We start from the raw sequence: 8,679 nt of genomic DNA on the forward strand, positions 1-8,679 counted from the left end.
CACTTTGTAATTTTTTTACAACCCGCATATGATTTTGATATCATATTAAAGTAGATGTTATCCCCGGCATGAATGTGTAACTGTTTTCTTGGTTATTAGTGAAACTTTTTAGCTATGACGTCGCAAACATTACCATGAACGTCTGTTTTGGCGCCACGTTAAAAAGCGATAAAAAATCGGTTTATTTTCTCTCGTTTGTTTATTTTTCAATTTACGGCAATGAAATTTACATCTTTATGTGTGTTATACAAAGGTCTACGGCGCTGGATAGTATTTGTCACTTTTGTTTTCAAAACGATGGATAAAATGAAGAAAAACGACTTTCTCAAAATTTTAGTTTTATTGAAAAAATCGCACACTCGTTTAATTAACGGGAAAACGGCTCGAAATATTTTTGCCAAAATTTTATATATTCAAGATAAAATTATGTTTAATAAAATGTCAAAAAACTGAGAACTTTTACCTTCTAGTATTCTTTTTAATCACTGATTTTGTTCCCTATCCGACGAACAAAAAGTGACGTCAAAGTGCGTTCTTTCATACAAAGCGGATATGGTTTCATAAGAATATTCTATATACTTAAAAAGGCATGTATGCACTGAATATTCCCCTGTAAAATTTAATTAATGTACTTCATTTTTCTCAATTCTTAATTGTTTTATAATAAAAATATTTCATGAATGAATTTTATAACAATTCTGTTTCCAGATCTTGTTTAATCTTGCAAAAATATGCCGTCATGTAGGCAATCAGTCATTCAAAAATATACCAATTTTTCATTTTTTTATGAAAGAAAAATTGTTTGAAAATTTTAATAGCTGAAGAATGTAAAAGCTGAAGAACGTTAAAGAAGGATCTCGAGCCCGCCCGCTTCGCTCAGTAGTGCGCAGATCTGCGGATCGCGGGTTCGTGAGTTCGAGCCCTGAGCGAGGCGTACGTTCTCCGTGACGATATGATAAAAGACAGTGTCTGAAATCATTCGTCCTCCACCTTTGATTCATGAGGGGAAGTTGCCAGTTACTTAGCGGAGAACATGTTTGTACTGGTACAGAATCCATGAAGACTGGTTTGCTCAATTGCGCTCCCTAACATAACTGAAATACTGCTGAAAAACTCAAGACAAACAAACAAAAGAAGAACCTCATGACTACAGTGAGATCACACGAACATGTGACATAACAGATTCAATCAAGTGTAGTGATAAAGACAATGTCTTACAGGAAGACTTTTCCGCAGGTAACATATCTTTTTCTTCCGCAGTCTCATTACTATACTACTATAAACGAAACCCGCTTCCAGAATGATAAAAATGGAATTACTAAATAATAAATTACAATATATAAAAAGTGAGCCGCTGTGCCATTCAGTTATTTCGCCTATCTGAACATTACCACCACTCCTACCCCCACCCCCCCACTCCGCCCCTCCCCCCACCAACAAAAAAATATCAAAAGAAAAAGAAACGTCGTATCAAGTTTGGTCTTCGGGAATAACGAAATACGATTGTATTAATCAAATTTGCGATAAAAAGTGGTGAAAGTAATGAATAGTTTGTGATATATTTGTCTGTCCCCAACGAAATATTGCTACTCTATCCCCACTTACCTGACCCCCATCCACCCCGCATCCTGAACAGTCCATCGGTGAGTCCAACAGTGACACGATTTGACTTTTAAATAACACAATTTTTCATGTCATATAGATACAGGAAAATATTCATGCACGAGTGCATGCAAGCGTGCGTGCGTCCGTCCATCTGTCCGGCTAATTTTTGTCCGGATCATTACTTCGTCGTATATTTTGAAAATACTTTATGCTTTACTCAGTGAGATCGATTCTCGCGAGCAACCATAAGACCTCTATCTGTAAGGTAAATGTCACACTTGACTGAGGGGGTTAGATAAAGGTTGTGCTCACAAAAATCATCACACTGAGCAAGTAGCATTTTCCCAATGTGGTGCAACAAAAATTAAACAGACGGATGTTGAGAATGATGTCATACTGACATAATTTTAATCATATACTAAGCGGTTTTCCAGCCCGTCTGTGCATTATTCAAGTGAAGAGATAAATTGTTATGCGCAGGAGATTATATGCATGCACGAGATAAGATGTCAAACACACAAGACAAAAAGACAATATATCATGCGCTCGAAATAAGACGTCGTGGGCTCGAGATAAGATGACTTAATCTAAAATAAATGTCTTTTTCCTAAACATAACATCGCATAATACAGTGCTGGTATCCTTAAAATATTAACACTGTGAAGTTCGATCTTGTTTGTAGACAGGGATTTTTCCATAAAGAATAAAAACATTAAAAGTATGTCAACATTCAAATTATTTGCAACAATTATTTGCAACTTTTTTTCCAACATGATGAAATGCATAAATTTGCACATTGTCATGACCTTGAGCAGGGCATACAAGCAATATTAAGTGAGATGGTCGGAAAAAGTGCTAGTGTAACTAACAGGTCAAAAATAATGAACTCATTGTCATCATATTTTGATAGAAAATGAAAATGTACTGTAGCAAATGCAATTTTATGTAGGTTTCAGCGCTGTTGTAAGTGCGCATATACGAGTAGCATTTCATTTCTTAATTTCGTATTTTTTTTAACTCCCGAGTTGTTGAAATTCAGAATACGACAGCTTGTGCAATTTCATTGTACACGCTTAAAATGCACATGTAAAACATAAATCTGATAAGTTATATTTTTAGCTATGTGTAACGGGCAAAAAGATGGAATTTATTTGTAAAAACTATGCAAGTTTTTTTTTTAACATCCATAAAAGTTCACTGCACGTACATGTAACAGTTTGGGATCGCATCGATATTGCGCGGAACAACCTATATCGAATGTTTAATCAAATGCAATAATTCTATAAGACTATGTGTCTTTCATTCTTATCCTTTCCTACTTATCTTGCTCAAACTATGATGTATGTATTTAATTTAATTTGTATATGTATGACTGGGAATAAAATATGTTTAAACTAAATGCAATAATACATTTTTCCCAATTTAATGCAGATACTGCTTGTTTTTTTTTTCACTCAATAGCCATTTTTGATTTATTCTAAAAACAAAGTTGTGATATGCAAGACATTTTTCACTTATGTTCATAAGATGTTTTTTTTTTTCAGTAAAAATGTTCTGAATAGAAAATAGAATCGAATTCTTTTATTATCTCCACACAGGAAGAGTACGTAATACATGCAAATAAACATTTAACATAAAGTAATTTTTCTAAAAAAAAATACATAATGCAAAAATACTTAAAGCTTGATACTTTGCTATTTCTGTCATATGCACATACAAACAAAGCGTGAGTGAAAACGTATTGTATCTGTTCATCCATATTATTCTATTGATGCAAGATTAATTAGATAGAGTTTATGCGTTATATTTTGACGTCACATTTTACTGACGGATATGTTTAATAAACCATAAATTAAAAAAATACTGGGTGGTAAAAGTACTTAATTTTTTAATATTCTATCAAACAGAAGTTTATCTTGAAAATATAAAAAATTGGCAAAAAAATTTCGAGCCGTTTTTCCGTTAAACAGACAAGTGTGCCATTTTTTTCTAAAAATCTAAAAAATGAGAATGTCGTTTTTCTTCATTTTTTTCAAAATTTTGAAAATAAAAGTGACAAGTACTGTCTAGCGCCGTATATCTTAGTATAACAAACATAAAGATGTAAGTTTCATTGCTGTAAATAGAAAAAAAAACAAATGAGAGAAAATAAACCGATTTTTTATCACATTTTAACGTGGCGCCAAAACAGACGTGCATTGTAATGTTTGCGACGTCATAGCCAAAAAGTTTCACTGGTTACCAAGAAAACAGTTACACATTCATGCCGGGGATAACTTCTACTTTAATATGATATCAAAATCATATGCGGGTTGTAAAAAAATTACAAAGTGCTATTCCACCTTAACCAGGCAACGCCGACACCGATCAAGTGACAATAACTCATCATTTTTTTCCCAAAAATCAGATGAGCTAAAAATGAATGAATGGGAGTGGGGGGGGAGAAGATGTGCATGATCAAAGTGTTTGGGGAGACTGGGTTGAGTAGCGAGTGGGTGGGGGTGGGGGCAGGGTACAACTCTGCATGTTGATAAATATTTATAGGTTTAAAATTTAAACAACAGGGTCATAATGACCCTGGATCGCTCACCTGAGTAATATGAGCTATTTGTATCAAATGTCAAACTGATGCTAAAATATATGGAAAGTAGGTCAGTAGGTCATATTTACATGTCACCAAAATTTCAAGGCTGTATCTTAAACAAGAGGTCCATGAACGCCCTGTATCGCTCACCTGACCTATTGACCTAAAGATCAACAAGATTAACATTCTGACCAAGTTTCATTAAGATATGGTCATAAATGTGACCTCTAAAGTGTTAACTAGCTATTCCTATGATTTGACCCCGTCACCTAGTTTTTGACCCGGATTTGAACTTGACCTTAAGATCATCAAGTTTACCATTCTGACTAAGTTTCATGAAGATACAGTCATAAATGTGGCCTCTAAAGTGTTAATAAGCTTTTCCTTTGATATGACCTAGTGACCTCGTTTTTGACCCCACCTGACCCAGATTTAATCTTGACCTAAAGATCATCAAGATTAACATCTTGACCAAGTTTCATTAAGATATGGTCATAAATGTGGCCTCTAAAGTGTTAACTAGCTTTCCTTTTGATTTGACCTGGTGACCTAGATTTTGACCCAGCATGACCCAGATTTGAACTTGTCCTAAAGATTATCAAGTTTAACATTGACTAAGTTTCATGAAGATACAGTCATAAATATGGCCTTTATAGTGTTAACAAGCTTTTCCTTTGATTTGACCTGGTGACCTAGTTTTTTAACCCCACCTAACCCAGATTTGAACTTGAGCTATAGATCATCAAGATTATTCTGACCAAATTTCATAAAGATATGGTCATAAATGTGGCCTCTAAAGTGTTAACTACAGTGAAACACCGCTCGCTCGAGGTCGCAAGGGGATGAGCAAAATGCTCGAGTTATCCATGGTTTCGAGCGACCCAAACATTGACCAACATACGAAGAAAATTGAAGTTTGTTTTTTACCAATTGTCATCGAGACCATTTGCAGAGGAAACGGTGAGGCGTAATCATAACACACTCGTGACGTTTTCACAAAAACATATTGCAAACGTTATTTATGATAGATCGTAAATGGCACATGTGAAGAAACAGCTAAGACATTTTATTTTCATGTTTTTTTTTTTTTTATTTTAAATACTGTAATCGAATTCGCAATTTTCTTCTCCAAATTAAGATCTCATAATTATTGTCTCAATTTTATGAAAAGGCTATCTTATTTCCTTTATTTGCGTGCAAACAACTGTTGATTAAAATATTAAGACCTCATAATTATCTCCTCGATCCCGCAGAAAAAAGTAATAATTAATAACAATATTGATCAGTAAAAATTTTTTTCCACCTTTCATCAATAATTAATCTCATTATCAGGTCAAATATACCGGCAAACATACATTTAAGATAGTCGGGGAATAGACCATGCAATCATCACGGCGTGCGAAAATTTTAAATTAACCGATACATTCTGACCGCCGAAGGTGTGAAAAATTTTGACACCTCTGCTCGAGTTTGCCATAAGCAACAAAGAGTAAATTAATACACAGGGACCAGGTGTCATGCTCGAGCGATCGAGTTATCGATGCTCGACCCAGCCATGGTAATTTCACATAGAAAATAGAAGGAAATCGGCCGGGACCACATGAATTGCTCGAGTGAGCCCGGGTGCTCGAGTCATCGATGCTCGAGCGAGCGGTGTTTCACTGTAGCTATTCCTTTTATTTGACCTGGTGACCTAGTTTTTGACCTGATATGATCCAGATTCGAACTTGTCCTAAAGAGCATCAAGTTTAACATTCTGACTAAGTTTCATGAAGATACAGTCATAAATATGGCCTCTAGAGTGTTAAGAAGCTTTTCCTTTGATCTGACCTGGTGACCTAGTTTTTAACCCCACCTAACCCAGATTTGAACTTGAGCTATAGATAATCAAGATTAACATTCTGACCAAGTTTCATTAAGATATGGTCATAAATGTGGCCTCTACAGTGTCAACTAGCTTTACCTTTGATTTGACCTAGCTTTAGATCCTACATGGCCCAGATTCAAACTGGACCGTAAGATCATCAATATTAACATTCTGACTAAGTTTCATGAAGATACAGTCATAAATGTGGCCTCTACAGTGTTAACAAGCTTTTTCTTTGATCTGACCCGGTGACCTAGTTTTTGACCCCAGATGACCCAATATCAAACTCATCCAAGATTTTATTGAGGATAACACTCTGATCAAGTTTCATTAAGATTGGGCCAAAATTGTGACCTCTAGAGTGTTAACAAGCTTTTTCTTTCATTTGACCTGGTGACCTAGTTTCTGACCCCAGATGACCCAATATCAAATTCATCCAAGATTTTATTAAGGGTAACATTCTGACCAAGTTTCATTAAGATCGGGCCAAAAATGTGACCTCTAGAGTGTTAACAAGCTTTTCCTTTGATTTGACCTGGTGACCTAGTTTTTGACCCCAGACGACCCAGTATCGAACCCATCCAAGATTTTACTGAGGGTAACATTCTGAACAAAAGGTGCAAACATCTGCGGGTTGACTATGGTTTATGACATAGTTTTAATATCACCAGCAGTGTAACTGCCAAAATCTAACATTAATGTTTAAGTGCTTGATCTTTTTTTTTTGAATGATAAAACTCATATAATCACTGACTCAAGACTAGTTATATTCTGTTATAAGTACAAAAGAAAAATTAAACACACTTTTACTCCTTTGTAAAAATATATCCACTTATAGAACTTTTATGATAAGTAAAACATACAACACATTTAAAAATGAGTATCTTTACTATTGTTTTCCATTTGATTTAATTTGTTAATTGTTATTTTTTATTTTTATTAGATACATTTCCATAATGCAGCTGGGCAGAACAAAAACAACTATGTCATTTGGTATGCAGTTATGGAGCACTTTAATAGGTAAGATTTCTTAGTCTAAAATAAACAATTTTCTATACTTGTTTTTAATGTGCCCATGATATATAACAAATAACTAAATGTATTGCATGCATGTAACAAGCATTTTTAGTATGTCTTCAAAAAAGGGTGTAAAATAATAATGTACTGAGGCAATGTACAATGTATCTGTTTCCAGCATTCTGTGTAAACATGAATTGAGCAGACTTACGATAAGCCTGGTCAGTTGTGCAGGGTGATTATGGTTAAACAGTTCACTTAAGCAGTACTAAATGGCTTCAGAAAGGTCTTGCCATTATTATGATGTGATGTAAAAGAAAGTTGTTTCCTGCATATTTTGCTAGACTTATTTTACAAGTTTCAGTTTGAAGATGGCTTGGTACCAGTTGATAATAATTATCTTTAGGTTCTCTAGACAGATCTATGATACAGATACTACAGTATTTTTATGCAAACTGTGGTCTCATTTTAGGCTGAAACACTCTCTCATGTTTCATTTTAGTAAAAGATTCATCAAATCCATAGAACAATTATAGAACCTATGATTGTATTTCAAGCTGAAAAACTTGGATGAATGCATGTAGTTCACTAAGTTTTGAGAAGTTTTATCTTTCTGCAATTAGTATTAAGCTATCATTTTAGCCACATCAGGAGAAAACCAACGTTGTGCCTTTGTGACTGGTAGGAAATTACGTGATTATATCTGACTATCATCTAAAGACAACTAGAAATTGCTTTTGTAAAAAAGCACATGTCTCCCCTAATGCAAAGTCCTATAGGCCAGAAGTCAATATGGGTCAGGAGCGAAAGTCTAAGAGACACTGATGGTTGGCTGCTGCAATAGGGATCATCTACTTGGCATGTCCAGTCATCCCGCTAAATTTCAACACTATTGACCTAGTGGTTCTCAAGTCACTGTTCAGGCTCCTGTGACCTTGACCTTTAATCAAGTGACCTCAAAATAAATAGGGGTCATCTACTCTGCATATCAAACCATCCTATTAAGTTTCAACATTCTAGGCCAAGTGGTTCTCAAGTTATTTTCCAGAAATGATTTTACATGACCAGGCCCCTGTGACCTTGACCTTTAATAGACTGACCCCAAAATCAATAGGGGTCATCTACTCTGCATGTTCAATCATCCTATGAAGTTTCAACATTCTGGGTCGAGTGGTTCTAAAGTTATTGATCGGAAATTGTTTTCTATGTTCAAGCCCCTGTGACCTTGACCTTTAACAGAGTGACCCCAAAATCGATAGGGGTCATCTACCCTGCATGTTCAATCATCCTATGAAGTTTCAACATTCTGGATCAAGTGGTTCTCAAGTTAAAGACCAGAAATGGTTTTCCATGTTCAGGCCCCTGTGACCTTGACCTTTAATGGAGTGACCCCAAAAACAATAGGGGTCATCTACTCTGCATGTTCAATCATCCTATGAAGTTTCAACATTCTGGGTCGAGTGGTTCTCAAGTTACTGACCGGAAATGGTTTTCAATGTTCAGGCCCCTGTGACCTTGACCTTTAACGGAGTGACTCCAAAATCAAGAGGGGTCATCTACCTTAATGTACAATCATCCTATGAAGTTTCAACATTCTGGGTCAAGT

The 8,679-nt window shown here is 35.3% G+C and overlaps 1 pseudogene; it reads right to left on the bottom strand.

The window, feature by feature from the left end:
- The window catches only part of LOC123556266 (transformation/transcription domain-associated protein-like), a 140,709-nt pseudogene extending 139,068 nt beyond the window's left edge, over positions 1–1,641 (bottom strand).
- Positions 1,642–8,679: the final 7,038 nt, after the last annotated feature.

Source organism: Mercenaria mercenaria, chromosome 5 (assembly GCF_021730395.1).
Source record: "Mercenaria mercenaria strain notata chromosome 5, MADL_Memer_1, whole genome shotgun sequence".
NCBI classification, from domain to species: domain Eukaryota; kingdom Metazoa; phylum Mollusca; class Bivalvia; order Venerida; family Veneridae; genus Mercenaria; species Mercenaria mercenaria.